The sequence below is a fragment of the Balaenoptera borealis genome (genome assembly GCF_965194805.1).
Source record: "Balaenoptera borealis genome assembly, chromosome: 11".
NCBI lineage: Eukaryota > Metazoa > Chordata > Mammalia > Artiodactyla > Balaenopteridae > Balaenoptera > Balaenoptera borealis.
In genome coordinates this window covers 44,797,250-44,816,913 of record NC_138868.1, presented here as the reverse complement: position 1 = coordinate 44,816,913, position 19,664 = coordinate 44,797,250, and the positions used below count along the sequence as shown (strand labels likewise).

At 36.3% G+C, this 19,664-nt stretch overlaps 1 protein-coding gene and 1 long non-coding RNA gene across 7 annotated transcripts in view; one reads left to right on the top strand and one right to left on the bottom strand.

Moving 5' to 3' along the window:
• The window catches only part of USP47 (ubiquitin specific peptidase 47), a 115,611-nt gene that overhangs the window by 61,390 nt on the left and 34,557 nt on the right, over window positions 1-19,664 (top strand). The gene's annotated exons all lie outside the window — the stretch shown is intronic.
• On the bottom strand, window positions 7,943-19,660 carry LOC309605650. Its single transcript, XR_014231476.1, has 2 exons — window positions 13,544-19,660; window positions 7,943-13,511 (listed from the first exon to the last, which is right to left on the bottom strand). It is a non-coding gene; the product is annotated as an uncharacterized lncRNA (long non-coding RNA).

Below are 19,664 nucleotides of genomic sequence, written 5' to 3'. Positions count from 1 at the left end.
CATCACATAAAGAAAACTCTCTTCCACAGACTGTATCCTCATTTTTCTAGGAATTTGTGTGGTTGGACATAGTGGGAACCAGTTTAAAAAGTGGGGACTTCTGCTTTCAGGATGATGGAGTAGATGTACATTGCCCTATTCCTCCCGCTAAAACAACTGAAAATCTTGAACATTATATATAAAATAAACATAAGAAGACTGAAAGGTGGAGAAAAGGCATAAAGACTAGGGACCTCAGGATTCAAGGAATGACATGGGGTGAGTTCCCTGGGTTTTCTTTTTGCCTAATATATCCCAAGCTTGAAGATGATGGCAGGCTGGAAATAGCAACCAGCACAGACTAATAAGCCTGCTCTCTCCAGCCAAAAGACTGGGAAAGACAGAAAAGGTAGCCAGTAACTGCTATGCTCTAGCCAAACACTGCAGAAAGACTGTGGCCCCAACCCTAACCCATGCCAGCCAAGGCTGAGTAGGGAGCCTAGACTTCCACCCTTATGAAGTTGTAACAAGGCTGTCCAACCCCCTGCTGGGGTGATTTCAGAGAAGATTGAGTAGGGAGGCAGGAGTTTCTTCCCTGCTCGACAGTACTGAACCTCCCCACTGCCATTCTCCCTTTGCCCTGGTTAACTGTCATTAGACACCATGTGGGGAGCCTGGCCTTACACTCCCACCTAAACAGTAAGGAGGTGCTCCTTTTCCTTCCCACTGGAATAATGTTAGAGGAGGCCTAGTTGGGAGTCAGGACTTTCACCGCTTCCCAGGAGTAAGGAGGCTCTCCCTCTCCTACCTGTGGTGTTGGTGGAGGCCACAAAGGGAGCAGTAATGAGATACTCCTGCCTCTCACAGCCCAGGTGGTGTCAGCGGAGGCCTACTGAGTAGCCAGAATCCCTACCCTTGCCAGCAGTAGTGAGCAACCCCTCCCCACCACCAGTTTCAACATTGGCCAAGTGAAATTGGACTTCTACTCCCACCTGGCAGTAATTGGGCAGGAACTTTTCCCCAGCTGGAACAGTGTCAGAGGAAGCCAGTTAAACCGGAAGATTTAAAATAGGGTCCAGAATATCATAATACCCCACATGTTCAGATTTCAATTAAAAAAAAATCATTCTATATTCTGAGAACCAGGAAAATTTCATTTTCAATGAAAGAAGAGAATCAATAGACAAAAAACACCAAAATAACAGATGTTAGAATTATCTGACAAATATTTTAAAGCAGGCATCATAGAAATACTTAAGTGAGAGTTCCTAAACCCACTTGAAACAAATGAGAAAATAGAGAGTCCTGGGGAAGAAATAGCAGGTATAAAGAAAAATGAAATGGGAATTTAGAACTGAGAAATGCAAGAACCAAACTCAAAAAGTTAGTGGATAGGCTCAACAGCTGAATGGAAGAGACAGTGTATAATCAGTGAACTTGAAGATAGAACAATAGAAGTTACCCAATCTAAATAACAGAGAAAATAGACTGGAGAGGGGATAAAGATCCTCAGGGACCCATGGGACTATAACAAAAGGTCTAACATTTGTGTCACTGGAGTCCTGGAAGGAAAGGAAAAAGAAGGCAGGGCTAGAAAAATGAAGAAATAATGACTGAAGACTTCCCAAATTTGGCAAAAGGCATAAAGCCACAGGTCCAAGAAACTGAGCAGACCACAAACAAGATAAGCCAAAAGAACTCTATGTCAAGTTCAATTATAGCTAAACTTCTGAAAACTAAAGACAAAATATCTTGAAAGCAGTGAGTGAGAAAAGGTACTGTTTCTACAGGAGAAAAGCACTCTGATATCTCAGAAGCAGATTTTTCATCAGAAACTATGGAGGCCTGAAGGCAGTGGCATATTTTTGAAGTGTTGAAAGAAAAGACCTGTCAACTAGAGTTTTATACCCAGTGAAAATATTCAGGAATGAAGGGAAAATCAAGACATTCTTAGATGAGGGAACACTAGGAGAACTTGTCACTAGCAGACCTACCTTAAAAAAATGGCTAAAGAAATTTCTCTAAATAGAAAGGAAATGATAAAAGGAAGGTATATTGGAATATTAGGAATGAAGAAAGAACATGGTAAGCAAAAATTTGGGTAAATACAGTGGGCTTTCCTTGTCCTCCTGAGTTTTCTAAATTATGTTTGATAGTTGAACCAAAATTGTAACACTGTTTGATGTGGTTCTAAATGTATGTAGAGGAACTATTTAAGACAATTATATTATAAATGGGAGAAGGTAAAAAGACATAGAGGTAAGCTTTCTATACTTCACTTGAACTGGTAAAAGGATGGGACCAACAGACAGATAAGTTTTGTGTATGTAAGTAATACCCAGAGCAACCACTGAAAAAGAGATAAACTCAAAAGCACTATAGATAAATCAAAGTAAAATTAAAAAAATTTTTTTCAGTCATCCACAGGAAGGCAGAAAAAATAAAACAAACCAAAAATTTTAAATAGCATACTTAGTTACATGTAAATGGTCTAACTATACCAAGTAAAAGGCAGAGATCAGCATATTAGATTAAAAAAAAGTGACCCAACAGTATGCTAGCTACAAAAACTCCCTACAGTATATTGGTATAGGCAGGTTGATAGTAAAAGGATTGAAAATGATATACCATGTAAACATTAATCAAGATAAATGAGGAATGGCTATATTAATATCAGGTAAAGTAGACTTTGAAGCAAAATTACTAGAGACAGAGAAGGGCATTAACTAATGATAAAAAGGTCAATCCATCAAGAAGACAGCAATCCTAAATGTGTATGTACCAAGTAACAGAGCTGCAAAATACATGAGGTGAAAGCTGTCCTACCTGAAAGGAGAAATTGACAAATCTGCAATTATAGTTGGAGACTTCAGTGCCCTTCTCAATAATTGATAGGTAGAATCTCTAGACAGAAAATTAGCAAAGGTATGGAACTTAACAATACCATCAACCAACAAGATCTAACAGACATTTATAAAATGGTCTGCTCAACAACAGCAGAGTATAACATTCAAGTGCCTGTGGACTACATACTAGGGTAGACCATATCCTGGGCCATAACACAAACCTCAATTTAAAAGAATTAAAATCATAGAGTATATGTTTTTCAGCCACACTGGAATCAAATTGGAAATCAATAACAGAAAGATAAGTGGAAAATCACCAAACATTTGAAAAATAAACAACACACTTAAATCCATGAGTCAAAGAGAAAGTCTCAAGGGAAATGTTTTTAAAAATACTTTGAACTGAATGGAAATGAAAATATAACATGTCAGAAATTTTGAGACACAGCTGAAGCAATACTACTGATAGGGAAACTTAGAACATTAAATGCTGCCCTTTAGCAAAAATTCTTACATTAGAAAAAAGAGGAATTGTTTTGAATCAATAATCTAAGCTTCCACCTAACCTGGAAAAAGAGCAAAAGAAACCCAAAGCCAGCAGAAGGAAGGACATAATAAAGAAAAGGACAGAAATCAGTGAAATTGAAAACAGAAAATTAATAAATGAGAGCTATTATTTGAAAACCAATCTGATTGACAAACATGTAGCAAGACTGACAGAAGGGGAAAAAAGATAAGAAAAAATTTTCCAGTATTAAGAATGAAATTAGTACCACTACAAACCTTGTAGATATCAAAACGATAGTAAGGGACAACTCTGCAAACATAAATTTGATAACTTAGATGAAATGAGCCAATGCTTTGAAAAGCACAAAGTACAACTCATCTAATATGACTTGAATAGCCCTATAACTGTTAAGATGTTAAATTCATAATTTAAAATCTCTTAGAAAGAAAATCTGTACGTTGGAATGGTTTCACTGGAGACTTGTACCAGACATTTTAGCACAGTGAACACCAGTTCTACACAACCCCTTCCAAAAAACAGAAAGGAAAGAACCCTTCTCAGTGTATTTTATGAAGCTAGTCTTATCCTCATACTAAACCAGACAAAGACAGTTAAAACTACAACAGTAACAACAACAAAAAACAAAACAAAACACCAAAAAACTATGACCAAGCCACTATTCTTTATAATACACACACACACACACACACACACACACACACACACACACACACCTATATCTTTATTGGAGTATAATTGATTTACAATGTTGTGTTAGTTTTTGCTGTACAACAAAGTGAATCATCTATATGTATACATATATCCTCATATCCCCTCCCTCTTGCATCTCCCTCCCACCCTCCCTATCCCACCCCTCTAGGTGGTCACAGCACAGAGCTGATCTCCCTGTGCTATGCGGCTGCTTCCCACTAGCCATCTGTTTTACATTTAGTACTGTATATATGTCAGTGCCACTCGTTCACTTTGTCCCAGCTTACCCTTCCCCCTACCCATGTCCTCAAGCCCATTCTGTACGTCTGTGTCTTTATTCCTGTCCTGCCCCTAGATTCTTCAGAACTTTTTTTGTTTTTTTAGATTCCATATATATGTTAGCATATGATATTTGTTTTTCTCTTTCTGACTTACTTCACTCTGTATGACAGACTCTAGGTCCATCCACCTCACTAAAAATAACTCAATTTCGTTTCTTTTTATGGCTGAGTAATATTCCATTGTATATATGTGCCACATCTTCTTTATCCATTCATCTGTCGATGGACACTTAGGTTGCTTCCATGTCCTGGTTATTGTAAATAGTGCTGCAATGAACACTGGGGCACGTGTATCCTTTTGAATTATGGTTTTCTCAGGGTATATGCCCAGTAGTGGGATTGCTGGGTCGTATGGTAGTTCTATTTTTAGGTTTTTAAGGAACCTCCATACTGTTCTCCATAGTGGCTATATCAATTTACATTCCCACCAACAGTGGAAGAGGGTTCCCTTTTCTCCACACCCTCTCCAGCATTATTGTTTCTGTATTTTTTGATGATGGCCATTCTGACCGGTGTGAGGTGATACCTCGTTGTGGTTTTGATTTGCATTTCTCTAATGATTAGTGATGTTGAGCATCCTCTCATTTGCTTGTTGGCAATCTATATGTCTACTTAGGAGAAATGTCTATTCATGTCTTCTGCCCATTTTTGGATTGGGTTGTTTGTTTTTCTGATATTGAGCTGTATAAGCTGCTTTTATATTTCAGAGGATAATCCTTTGTCAGTTGCTTCGTTTGGAAGTATTTTCTCCCATTCTGAGGGTTGTCTTTTCGTCTTGTTTATGGTTTCCTTTGCTGTGCAAAAGGTTTTAAGTTTCATTAGCTCCCATTTGTTTATTTTTAATTTTATTTCCATTTCTCTAGGTGGTGGGTCAAAATGGGTCTTGCTGTGATTTATGTCATAGAGCATTCTGCCTATATTTTCCTCTAAGAGTTTTATAGTGCCTTGCCTTACATTTAGGTCTTTAATCCATTTTGAGGGTTTTTTTGTATGGTGTTAGGAAGTGTTCTAATTTCGTTCTTTTACATGTAGCTATCCAGTTTTCTCAGCACCACTTATTGAAGAGGCTGTCTTTTCTCCATTGTGTATTCTTGCCTCCTTTGTCAAAGATAAGGTGACCATATATGCATGGGTTTATCTCTGGCAAGCCAGTATTCTTAATGCATATAGATGGGAAAATCCTTGTCAAATTATTAGCAAGTAGAATTAAGCAATATATAAGGAGAATTATATACCATGTCGAAGTAGAGTTCATTCCAGGGATTCAAGCCTGTCAGTATGTAAAAAATCAATGACTGTAATCTACCATATTAACAGAAAAGAAGAAAATTCACATGATCATATCAATTGACTTAGAAAAAGTACTTGACAAACCTCAATATCCGCTTATGATAAAAAAAAACTCTCTGAAAACTAGTAATAGAGGATAATTTTCTCAACCTGGTAAAGAACATATTCAGAAACCTAGAGCTACCATCATATTTCATGGTGAAAGACAGAATGTTTTCTCCCTAAAACATCAAGGTTATCTAGGCAAGGATGTCTGCTGTCACTCTTACTCAGTTCAGTACTGGAAGTCATAGCCAGTACAGTAAGGCAAGAAGAGGAAATAAAAGGCATACCAATGAAAGGAAGAAATAACATTGTTTCCCCTCCTTTTTATTTATTTTTATTTTTATTTTTGAATTTTATTTTATTTATTTACTTTTTATACAGCAGGTTGTTATCAGTTATCTATTTTATATATATTAAGAGTATATAGCTCAATCCCAATCTCCCAGTTCATCCCACCATCACCACCACCATCCCCCCAAGCCTGCTTTACCCCCTTGGTGTCCATACGTTTGTTCTCTACATCTGTGCCTCTATTTCTGCCTTGCAAACCGGTTCATCTGTACCATTTTTCTAGATTCCACATATATGCATTCATATACGATATTTGTTTTTCTCTTTTTGATTTACTTCAGTCTGTATGACAGTCTCTACAAATGACCAAATTTCATTCTTTTTTATGGGTGAGTAATATTCCATTGTATATACATACCACATCTTCTTTATCCATTTGTCTGTCGATGGGCATTTAGGTTGCTTCCATGACCTGGCTATTGAACATTGGGGTGCATGTGTCTTTTTGAATTATGGTTTTCTCTGGGTATATGCCCAGTAGTGGGATTGCTGCATCATTTGGTAATTCTATTTTTAGTTTTTTAAGGAACCTCCCTACTGTTCTTCACAGTGGCTGTATCAATTTACATTCCCACCAACTGTGCACGAGGGTGCCCTTTTCTCCACACCCTCTCCAGCATTTGTTGTTTGCAGATTTTCTGATGATGCCCATTCTAACTAGTGTGAGGTGATAACTCATTGTAGTTTTGACGTGCATTTCTCTAATAATTAGTGATGTTGAGGAGCTTTTCGTGTGCCTTGTGGCCATCTGTATGTCTTCTTTGGAGAAATGTCTACTTAGGTCTTCTGCCCATTTTTGGATTGGGTTGTTTGTTTTTTTGATATTGAGCTGCATGAGCTATTTATATATTTTGGAGGTTAATCCTTTGTCCATTGATTCATTTGCAAATATTTTCTCCCATTCTGAGGGTTGTCTTTTCATCTTGTTTATAGTTTCCTTTGCTGTGCAAAAACTTTTAAGTTTCATTAGGTCCCATTTGTTTGTTTTTGTTTTTGCTTCCATTATTCTAGGAGATGGGTCAAAAAAGATCTTGCTGTGATTTACGTCAAAGAGTGTTCTTCCTATGTTTTCCTCTAAGAGTTTTATAGTATCCAGTCTTACATTTAGGTCTTTAATCTATTTTGAGTTTATTTTTGTGTATGGTGTCAGGGAGTGTTCTAATTTCATTCCTTTACATGTAGCTGTCCAGTTTTCCCAGCACCATTTACTGAAGACACTGTGTTTTTTCCATTGTATATCCTTGCCTCCTGTGTCATAGATTAGTTGACCATAGTTGTGTGGGTTTATCTCTGGGCTTTCTAGCCTGTTCCATTGATCTATATTTCTGGTTTTGTACCAGTACCATATTGTCTTGATTTCTGTAGCTTTGTAGTATAGTCTGAAGTCAGGGAGTCTGATTCCTCCAGCTCCGTTTTTTTCCCTCAAGATTGCTTTTCGGGGTCTATTGCGTCTTCATACAAACTTTAAGATTTTTTGTTCTAGTTCTGTAAAAAATGCCATTGGTAATTTGATAGGGATTGCATTGAATCTGTAGATTGCTTTGGGTAGTATAGTCGTTTTCACAGTATTGATTCTTCCAATCCAAGAATATGGTATATCTCTCCATCTGTTTGTGTCATCTTTGATTTCTTTCATCAGCGTCTTATAGTTTTCTGAGTACAGGGCTTTTACCTCCCTTGGTAGGTTTATTCCTAGGTATTTTATTCTTTCTGTTACAGTGGTACGTGGGATTGTTTCCTTTATTTCTCTTTCTGATTTTTCATTGTTGGTGTATAGGAATGCCAGCGATTTCTGTGCATTAATTTTGTATCCTGCAACCTTACCAAATTCATTGATTAGTTCTGGTAGTTTTCCGGTGGCATCTTTAGGATTTTCTATATATAGTATCATGTCATCTGCAAACAGTGACAGTTTTACTTCTTCTTTTCCAATTTGTATTCCTTTTATTTCTTTTTCTTCCCTGATTGCCGTGGCTAGGACTTCTAAAGCTATGTTGAATAATAATGGTGAGAGTGGACATCCTTATTTTGTTCCTGATCTTAGAGGAAATGCTTTCAGTTTCTCACCATTGAGAATGATGTTTGCTGTGGGTTTGTCATATATGGCCTTTATGATGTTGAGGTAGGTTCCCTCTATGCCCACTTTCTGGAGAGTTTTTATCATCAATGGGTGTTGAATTTTTGTCAAAAGCTTTTTCTGCATCTATTGAGATGATCATCTGGTTTTTATTCTTCTATTTGTTCATATGGTATATCACATTGATTGATTTGTATATACTGAAGAATCCTTGCATCCCTGGGATAAATCCCACTTGATCATGGTCTATGATCCTTTTAATGTGCTGTTGGATTCTGTTTGCTAGTATTTTGTTGAGGATTTTTGCATCTATATTCATCAGTGATATTGGTCTGTAATTTTCTTTTTTTGTAGTATCTTTGTCTGGTTTTGGTATCATGGTGATGGTGGCCTCATAGAATGAGTCTGGGAGTGTTTCTTCCTCTGTGATATTTTGGAAGAGTTTGAGAAGGATGGGTGTTAGCTCTTCTCTAAATGTTTGATAGAATTCACCCGTGAAGCCATCTGGTCCTGGACTTTTGTTTGTTGGAAGATTTTTAATCACAGTGTCAATTTAATTCCTTGTGATTGGTCTGTTCAAATTTTTTTTCTTCCTGGTTCTTTCTTGGAAAGTTATACCTTTCTAAGAATTTGTCCATTTTATTGGCATAGAGTTGCTTATAGTAGTCTCTTAGGATGCTTTGTATTTCTGCGGTGTCTGTTGTAACTTCCCCTTTCTCATTTCTAATTTTATTGATTTCAGTCCTCTCCCTCCTTTTCTTGATGAGTGTGGCTAAAGGTTTATCAGTTTTGTTTATCTTCTCAAATTACCAGCTTTTAGTTTTATTGATCTTTGCTATTGATTTTTTGGTTTCTATTTCATTTATTTCTGCTTTGATCTTTATGATTTCTTTCCTTCTACTGACGTTGGGTTTTGTTTGTTCTTCTTTCTCTACTTCGATTAGGTGTAAGGTTAGATTGTTTATTTGAGATTTTTCTTGTTTCTTGAGGTAGGATTATATTGCTCTGAAATTCCCTCTTAGAACTGCTTTTGCTGCAACCCATAGATTTTGGATCATCGTGTTTTCATTGTCATTTGTCTCTAGGTATTTTTTGATTTCCTCTTTGATGTCTTCAGTGATTTCTTGGTTATTTAGAAACGTATTGTTTAGCCTCCGTGTGTTTGTGTTTTTAACGTTCTTTTCCCTGTAATTGATTTCTAATCTTATAGCGTAGTGGTCAGAAAAGATGCTTGATATGATTTCAATTTTATTTTTTTTAAATTTTATTTATTTATTTATTTATTATTTATTTTTGGCTGCATTGGGTCTTTGTTGCTGTGCACGGGCTTTCTCTATTTGCAGTGAGCGGGGGCTACTCTTTGTTGCAGTGTGCAGGCCTCTCACTGCAGTTGCTTCTTTTGCTGCGGAGCATGGGCTCTAGGCATGCAAGCTTCAGTAGCTGTGGCACGCAGTCTCGGTAGTTGTGGCTCGTTGGCTCTACAGCGCAGGCTCAGTAGTTGTGGCACACGGGCTTAGATGCTCCGCGGCATGTGGGATCTTCCCGGACCAGGGCTCGAACCTGTGTTCCCGGCATTGGCAGGTGGATTCTTAACCACTGCACCACCAGAGAAGCCCGAGTTCAATTTTCTTAAATTTACCAAGGCTTGATTTGTGACCCAAGATGTGATCTATCCTGGAGAATGTTTCATGTGCACTTGAGAAGAAAGTGTAAGCTGCTGTTATTGGATGGAATGTCCTATAAATATCAAATCTATCTGGTCTATTGTGTCATTTAAAACTTGTGTTTCCTTATTAATTTTCTGTCTGGATGATCTGTCCATTGGTGTAAGTGAGGTGTTAAAGTCCCCCACTATTATTGTGTTACTGTCGATTTCCTCTTTTAGAGCTGTTAGCAGTTGCCTTATGTATTGAGGTGCTGCTATATTGGGTTCATATATATTTATAATTGTTATATATTCTTCTTGGACTGATCCCTTGATCATTATGTAGTGTCTTTCCTTGTCTCTTGTAACATTCTTTATTTTAAAGTCTATTTTATCATATATGAGGATTGCTACTCCAGGTTTCTTTTGATTTCCATTTGCACAGAATATCTTTTTTCCATCCCCTCACTTTCAGTCTGTATATGTCCCTAGGTCTGAAGTGGGTCTCTTGTAGACAGCATATATATGGGTCTTGTTTTTGTATCCATTCAGCGAGCCTGTGTCTTCTGGTTGGGGCATTTAATCCATTCACGTTTAAGGTAATTATCGATATGTATGTTCCTGTGACCATTTTCTTAATTTTTATGGGTTTGTGTTTGTAGGTCCTTTTCTTCTCTTGTGTTTCCCACTTAGAGAAGTTCCTTTAGCATTTGTTGTAGAGCTAGTTTGGTGGTGCTGAATTCTCTTAGCTTTTGCTTGTCTGTAAAGCTTTTGATTTCTCCATCAAATCTGAATGAGATCCTTGCTGGGTAGAGTAATCTTGGTTGTAGGTTCTTCCCTTTCATCACTTTAAACATATTGTGCCACTCCCTTCTGGCTTGTAGAGTTTCTGCTGAGAAATCAGCTGTTAACCTTATGGGAGTTCCCTTGTATGTTATTTGTCGTTTTTCCCTTGCTACTTTCAATAATTTTTCTCTGTGTTTAATTTTTGCCAATTTGATTACTGTGTGTCTCCGTGTGTTTCTCCTTGGGTTTATCCTGTATGGGAGTCTCTGCGCTTCCTGGACTTGGGTGGCTATTTCCTTTCCCATGTTAGGGAAGTTTTCAACTATAATCTCTTCAAATATTTTCTTGGGTCCTTTCTCTCTCTCTTCTCCTTCTGGGACCCCTATAATGCGAATGTTTTTGCATTTAATGTTGTCCCAGGGGTCTCTTAGGCTCTCTTCATTTCTTTTCATTCTTTTTTCTTTATTCTGTTCCATGGCAGTGAATTCCACCATTGTGTCTTCCAGGTCACTTATCCGTTCTTCTGCCTCTGTTATTCTGCTATTGATTCCTTGTAGTGTATTTTTCATTTCAGTTCTTGTATTGTTCATCTCTGTTTGTTTGTTCTTTAATTCTTCTAGGTGTTTGTTCTTTAATTCTTCTACGTCTTTGTTAACCATTTCTTGCACCTTCTCGATCTTTGCCTACATTCTTTTTCCATGGTCCTGCATCATCTTCACTATCATTATTCTGAATTCTTTTTCTGGAAGGTTGCCTATCTCCGCTTCTTTTAGTTGTTTTTCTGGGGTTTTATCTTGTTCTTTCATCTGGTGTGTAGCCTCTGCCTTTTCATCTTGTCTATCTGTGAATGTGGTTTTCATTCCAGTGGCTGCAGGATTGCAGTTCTTCTTGCTTCTGCTGTTTGCCCTCTGGTTGATGAGGCTATCTAAGATGCTTGTGCAAGCTTCCTGATGGGAGGGTCTGTTGGTGGGTATAGCTGGGTGTTGTTCTGGTGGGCAGAGCTCAGTAAAACTTTAATCTGCTTGTCTGCTGATGGGTGGGACTGAGTTCCCTCCCTGTTGGTTGTTGGGCCTGAGGTGACCCAGCACTGGAGCCTACAGGCTCATTGGTGGGGCTAATGGTGGACTCCATGAGGACTCATGCTAAGGAGTACTTCCCAGAACTTCTTCTGCCAGTGTCCTTGTCCCCGCAGTGAGCCAGAGCCACCCCGCCTGCCTCTGCAGGAGACCCTCCAACACTAGCAGGTAGGTCTGATTCAGTCTCCTATGGGGTCACTGTTCCTTCCCCCGGGTCCTGATGTGCACACTATGTGTGTGCTCTCCAAGTGTGGAGTCTCTTTTACCCCCAGTCTTGTCGAAGTCCTGCAATCAAATCCCCCTAGCCTTCAAAGTCTTATTCTCTGGGAATTCCTCCTCCCACTGCCAGACCCCCAGGTTGGGATGCCTGATGTGGGGCTCAGCACCTTCATTCCAGTGGATGGACTTTTGTGGTATAATTGTTCTCCAGTTTGTGAGTCACTCACCCGTGGTTATGGGATATGATTTGATTATGATTGCGCCCTTACTACTGTCTCATTGCAGGTTCGCCTCTGTCTTTGCTTGTGGGGTATCTTTTTTTTGTGAGTTCCAGTATCTTCCTGTCAATGAATGTCCAGCAGTTATTTGTGATTCCAGTGCTCTCTCAAGAGGGAGTGAGCACACATCCTTCTACTCTGCCATCCTGAACCAATCTACCTGCTCCCCCACCTTTTTTAAACAACATAATTTTTTTGTATAGAAAACCTGAAGACATTTACCAAAACAAAACCCTAGAACTAATAAGTGAGTTTAATAGGTAGCAGGATATAAGATAAACATACAAAAATAAATTGTATTTCAAAAATACTAGCAAAGAAATGTGGAAAGTGAAATTAGAAATACAATACCATTTATAGTTGTGGGGCAAAAAAACCCTTAGGTGTAAATCTAACAAAATATGTACTGGACCTATGTGCTGCAAACTATAAATTCTGAAAAGAATATTTAAATAAAGGGAGAGGCATACTGTCCTCATTGATTGGAATATTCACATGGTAAAGATGTGGATTCTCCCCCAAATTGTATAATTTTAATGAAATTCCTTTCAAAATCTGAGAAGATTTTTCAAGCTCATTCTAAAAAAAATAGCTAGAATAGCTAAGGGAATTTTGGAAAAAGAATAAAGTAGGAGAAATCAGTCTACTTGATCTCAAGATTTATTATATAGCTACAGTAATCAAGGCTGTATGGTATTGGAGGAATAGACAAATGGATCAGTGGAACATAATAGAAAACCCAGAACTAGATCCACATAAACATGCCCAGCTGATTTTTTTAGAATTGCACAGTGCAATTCAATTCAGCAAGGATGGTCTTTTAAACAAATGATGTTAAAACCATTAGGAATTCATATATACAAAAATGAACCTTTTCTTAAACCTCACAGCTTGTAAAAATAATTAACTCAAAATGGATCATAGACTTAAACAAAATGTAAAGTTACAAACTTTTAGAAAAAAAAACACAGGAAAAAATCCTCTAGAAAAAGGGTTAAGCAATGAATTCTTAGACTTGATACCAAAAAGTAAAATCCACAAAGGGAAAAATTGACAAGTTGTATCTCAACAAAATTTTAAAAACATTTGCTCTTTGAAAGCCCATGTGATGAAGGTAAGAGAAGCTACAGACTGGGAGAACATATTTGGAAACCCCATATCTGACAGAGGACTAGTATCTAGAATACATAAAGATGTCTCAAAACACTATAGTAAAAAATGATAACAGTCCATTTAGACAGTTGGCAAAAGACATAAACAACATTTCATATAAGAGGATATGCAGATATCAAATAAATACAGGAACAGATGTTCAACATCACTAGGGAAATGCAAATTCAAACCATAATGAAGATAACACTCTCTACCAACAGAATGGCTAGAATAAAAACTAATGGCAGCACCAAAAGCTGACAGCAGTGTGGAGGAACTGGATCACTCATGTTTTTGGTGGGAATGTGAAAAGTTACAGGCAGTTTCTCAAAACTAAACATGAAATTATCGTAACCTCCAGCAATTGTACTCTTGGTTATTTATCCCAGAGAAATGAAAAGTTACCAAATATTCATAATGTCTTTATTTTTAATATTCTATAACTGGAATCAGCCCAGATGTCCTTCAACAAGTAAATGGTTTAACAAACTGTGGTACAAACAAACCATAGAATACTACTTAGCAATAAAAAGGGACAAACTACCGATACACACAGAAACTTGCATGAATCTCCAGGGAATTATGCTGAGTGACAAAAACCAATCTCAAAAGGTTACATATGGTTCCATTTATATAACATTCTTGGTAAAACAAAATTTTAGAACTGGGAGATGGATTAATTATTGCCAGAGCTTGTAGATTAGTTGGCGCCAGGGGAAGGATGGGTAGCTGGTTACTATAAAAGGACAACATAAGGGATCCTTGTGGTGTAGGAACTGTTCAGTCTCTTAACTATGGTGGTGGATATATAAGCCTATACAGGTAATAAAATTGTAAAGAACTTAATACACACACATAGACAAATGAGTACACTGAAACTGAGAAAATTGGAATAAGATTGGTGGGTTATATCAATGTCAGTATCCTGATTGTGATATTATACTATAGTTTTGCAAAATGTTATCAAATGGAGGAATGGCAAAGTGTACAGGAGGCTCTGTATTATTTCTTATAATTGTATGTGAATCTTCAGTTATCACAAAAATTGCAATTAAAAGTAGATGGCTTAAGTAAAAGTAGAGTTCTTTTCCTAGTTTAAAAGAGAAAACTATATATTCTGGGGAAGATAGTTGACTATCTGTAAGGAAGACATGTAACTATTTCAATAGCACAGAATTGCTAAGTATGTCAAAATCAGTTAGAAAATAGTTATCAGTAGTGGTTCTAATTTATCTTCAGTAGTTCAGTCTGAAAAATAAAGTATTATTTTTAGCAACCATTTCTTCATTCAAGATGAAGTAGACGTTGAATGATGGAAAAAGAATTTTATATATAAGTTAAGAGTAAAAATAAGTGAGAGGATTTATATACCATTCCTTGGTTCTATCTTTTGATTGCACTGTACCTAGATTTTCTGTATTTCTTATTCAGAGAACTAAGGATGTAAGAATTCTCTATGTTCTATTCTGAATGCTGGAAATCAGGGTCTAAAAAACTCTGCACAATTACACTTTGTATAATATATAAGGAGGTGTAAGCTCTAGAAAATAAAACTATTATTTTCACTCTGGAATGATGAAAAACAATCACAGTCAACCCAAAGCTAGTTTGGAAACATGACACAAGAATAACATACTCAAGAGGACAGCTCATGGTAAGCAGTATAGTTTTTTTGTGTGTATTAATAATGGCATAATGTTTATAATATTTTCCATTTTTATGATCCATAACTTATTTTTTGGTATCTAAAATACAGTTTGGCACGATTTTTAGTTATCTTGTATATCACATTAAGTGAAGACAAATGTATATAACCACATTAGCCCATGATTTACATAATTTATTTGTTGAATGAATGGATGAATTGAAGCTAATTTTTATGACTGAATAATTTTATTTATAATTATTCTGGGGTCAACTTTTTAAAAAATGAATAAGGAGCTAAAGAAAATTATTAATATAGCTTTAACTGGTTTCTAAATCTAAAGGAAAATGGTGGCTACTTCAATCTCCATATCTCCACATATCCTCCCAAAACCATAGGCTAGAAGGAACACAAATGAAACCCAACTAACCCATACTTTCTGGATTGCTAGGAGACAATAACATGAACTTCAAATTACCTGAAAGTAGCAAAATTATCAAGTGCCAGCGGAGCTTCCACTGCTGCTGCAAGTCCGTATATGTGGAGAGTATGAAGTGGGATGCTTTAGAGACTATGAAACAGAAGAGAGGGGACTGAAAAACTTAAACAAAATGAAGACAGAATCACCCTCAAAAAGAGAAAGTACAACAGTATGTGCCAAAATAGTGAACACAGACTGGGACTTGGTAGTTTATAGTACCAGCTACCAGGAAGGAGTTTTAGAGTGTGTAGGATTAGGAAGTGGCAGCCTTGGAGGAATTTTGCTTCTAGAGAAGGAGATAAGCAGAGAAGGGGTGATGCCACTGAGTCCTAGCAGTGAGGAGAAAACAAGAAGAAAAAGAAAAATAAAGGGTTCTGCAAAATGAAAGAGGACATCAACCTCTTTTTCCCCATTACCCATTCAAGAAATTACACTTCACTAAGTTGACAGAAGGTACTCACAAACTAAAGAATGCTGTCCACAAAATGAGTAGGGGAAAAATCAAACTTACGCAGCACCACTGTTGGAAGAAAACAGAAAATATGTATTAAATCATTTCAGCTGATGAAAATCTATACACACACAACCTCAAAACCTTAGAAAAATAACCACAAAGTAGCATACTGTAACACAGTACTCTAGACTAAATTAAGTATTCTCAAGCAAGCAAAACAGAACTTGGTATCCAAAAATTTAAGGAGACAAATGGATTAAAGAAAAAACCAAACAAACAAGAAATGCAGTGCAAGCTGATCAAACTCAGGAAGGAGATTAAAGAAAAGACAAGACTACGTTAGATATGAAGAATTAATTATAAAATGCTCAAGAGAAAATAGAATGGAATGAAAATCTAAGGAAGAACATAGAATGAAAATGAGATAAAGAAGTAAAAATTAGGATCTCAGAGCAAATGATGGAAAGGAAAGGCTGGCAAAGGAGGTCCAACATAATTGGAATCTGTGAAAAATAAAAATAACTCAGTAGAACAAAACTTATAAACTATAATCCAGGAAAACTTTCTGGGAATAGGGGAAATTTAAATCTACCTTTTGAAGGACCCACCACTGTACCTGGAAAAATGGACCTGGAATGATCAACTGAGACATATTTTAGTAAACTGCTAAACTTGAAAGACAAATTGGGCTGGCATCATACTTTTGAAGAGCAACATGCAAATCATGGCAATAGAATGGCAATTTCAGGAAAATCAAGGAAAAGTACAGGCCAAGGATTTGCCATCCAGCCAAGTTTTTCTTCAATTATTATGGCAATAGAAAATCAACTTTTGAATATTGAGGAACTCATTGACCATTGTATCCATAAGCCTTCTTGAGGAGTTTGTTGGAGGATGATCTCCATCCACCCAAGAGACCACTGGGGAAGCTTTAGCAAAAGGACCGTGAGCATTTAATATACTAAATTGTAGAATTAAGGACTAAATAAAACAAGGGTGGCGACATGGAAAGAAGAAAGTATGAAATGTTACATGTTAAACAACGTACAGAGAATACCATTCTTAAAAAAGGAAAAGAGAGTGAGAAGGGAAAGTAGAATGAGATCATAGACTGTTAAATAGGTGGGAGACCAAGGATACCATTTAAAATCGGCCAACCAGACACTAAAAGCTTAAGTAAGGAAAAGGAAGGATTAAGGGCACTAACAAAAGTACGTATAAATGCACTAGAAAAAAATTACTAACCTTCCTAAATACCAAAAGAAAATGTAAAAAGTAGCAAAGAAAAACACACCATGTAGAAAAAGAAACAGTATTACTTAATAGAGTAATTAAAATATACAGTAGTGACTGACATGAAACAAAACATCAGTCATATTAAATATGGATGGGCTTAAATTGCCTATTAAAGGTAAAAGATTTTCAAGTTGGCTTATGAAACAAACATACTAAAATTTGGTTTAAACAAGAATCCAATAGTGGATGCTAAACTAAGGTGGAAAGTTCTTTAAGGCATAGTATTTTTGTATGGTCTCCAAGTGTCTCCTTACAAATTGCTTATTAGCTGCAAGAGGAAAAAAATAATAATCACATAGTGAAAAAACTGGGCAACACCTTGACCAGGTGATTGAAGTTAATATCACCAGTAAGGATGTTAGGGATATCTTGCCCTTTGACTGTGATACCCTTAGAAGAACACATCATTACTTACTTACATTAGTCTAGTAAGGAATGCATAACCTGAATCTAACTGTAAGGAACATCAGACAAACCCAAATTGCAGAACATTTTTATAAAATAACTGGCCTCTTCAAAATTGTTAATGTTATGAAAGAAAGGCTTTGAAACTGTACCCGACAAAATGAATCTGAAGAGGCAGACAGCCAAATGCAATCTGTTTTCCTGGATTTGATTCTGTACTGGATGGGGAGAAATACTATAAAGGACATTATTAGGATAATTGACAGAATTGGAATATGGACTGACAAAAGTACTTTACCAATACCAATATTAAATTTTCCTGAGTTTGATAACTCTTCTGTTTATGTAAGAATATGTTTTTTCTTAAAAAGTCACATTGAAGTATTAAGAGGAAAAGCACGTATGAACCTACTCTCAAGTGGTTCGGAAAAACACATAATGTGCGTGTGGGTGGGAGAATGATAAAGCAAGGGAGCAAAATGTTAAAAGTTGGTGAGTCTAAGTAAAACGTTTAAGGGAATTTTCTTTAAACTTTTCTCTGGGTTTAAAAGAAGAAAAAAAAAAAGGTAGCTCTGGCTGTGAACTATAAGCCAGAGATCAATACATACATATAGCTTAGTTTAGTAAAGTAGAATTTGAATTACATAATGTTCTCACTCTCTCCCTTTACCCTCCCCCTGCTTTTTTAAGATATTGTTTTAACAGTTCAGTAATCCATTTGGAAAGCTCAGCTGATTTGGTATCAGTCTGTGTTAAGCTATAGATGTGATTGCTCTTAAAGCTTTTACCTCTCTTATGTTTTTAAAGAATTTGCCTTTTTCGTACTTAAAATATGGGGAAAAAAATCCAAAAAAAATCGTTTTCTAAATGTGTCCTTTCCTGTGACCTCCTGTAAAACGCTTGATTATGTGGAGAAAAACCAGCTACTTGGTCCCCCTCCCCCACCCCATTGGTTCTTCTTGTGTTCTGAGGACCAAATAGGGGATGGATGAAGTTAGAAGCATTTTGTATATTTTTTCATATTTTTTATCTTATTCCAAAATGAGCTATACCAAGCAATATGTGGATAGTAGTTTTTATATGCTTTGCTAGCTGTTTTACAGCTAAGTCCATTTTGCTAGATCAAGCTCCCTTATCTTTTGAGGAACAACTTGTTCTGTATCAAAAATTTTTTGAAGATATTTTATCTTAATGATTCCACTTCTTTTTCTTTATATGTAATAAATATTGTCAGTAGTTCTACTTAGACCATGTCTGAGGAAAAGAGATGACATCAAATGAAATTGTGCAATCCAATCTTATATGTTGTATTAACTAAAATTTCTTAATTGTGAAAAATCAATGATGAAAAATTAAAATAAAAATTTTATGCCTACTGATTCTTCAACAATATTCATACTAGTTTCTTACTTCTGTCTTAAAGCTGTATGGAGAAAAGAGAACCACATGGTTCCACTAGGTGAACAATCCAGCATCTCTCATACATTTTCAAATGGAGCAGTAGCTGACAAGCAGTGAGAAGGTTGCACAGTGGTTTTCAGTCTTCATAATTAATGCAGTGGTAGCTTACTGACTGACCCTAAATGTAGGGGTTAAGGATAATTATTAGATTTTTTAATGTACAGATAGTGTAAATTCTTCAGAGTGCTGGGTTATTAACTGTGCAGTTTAAAATTGTCTCCTTTTACAAGAAGGATGCAGTGACACATGCAACTGCTTTTCTAAGAAGTGTGGAATTACTTTTTAATCTAAAGACTGAGGATTTCTATTAGATTATTTAACCAAAAATCACAACGTAAAGTCTATGAAAATTAGGTAGAAATGACTAACTGATGTGCAACACTAGGAAACGCAGAGCTCATACAGAATGAAATAAAGTAATTTTTTGCTCAGTTTTTATAATGATAACATCATTTTGCTGTTGATACTTTTTTTTACCCCTTTTTGCATTTTGAATTCCTAATTTTCTTGCTGTTCTACAAATAAGTATTTTGGTAATTGCAATGTTTTTATATTCAGGGCTTTGTCATTAACATTATAATATTTTACAATAATTATAAAACAATTTTTTTTCTAACT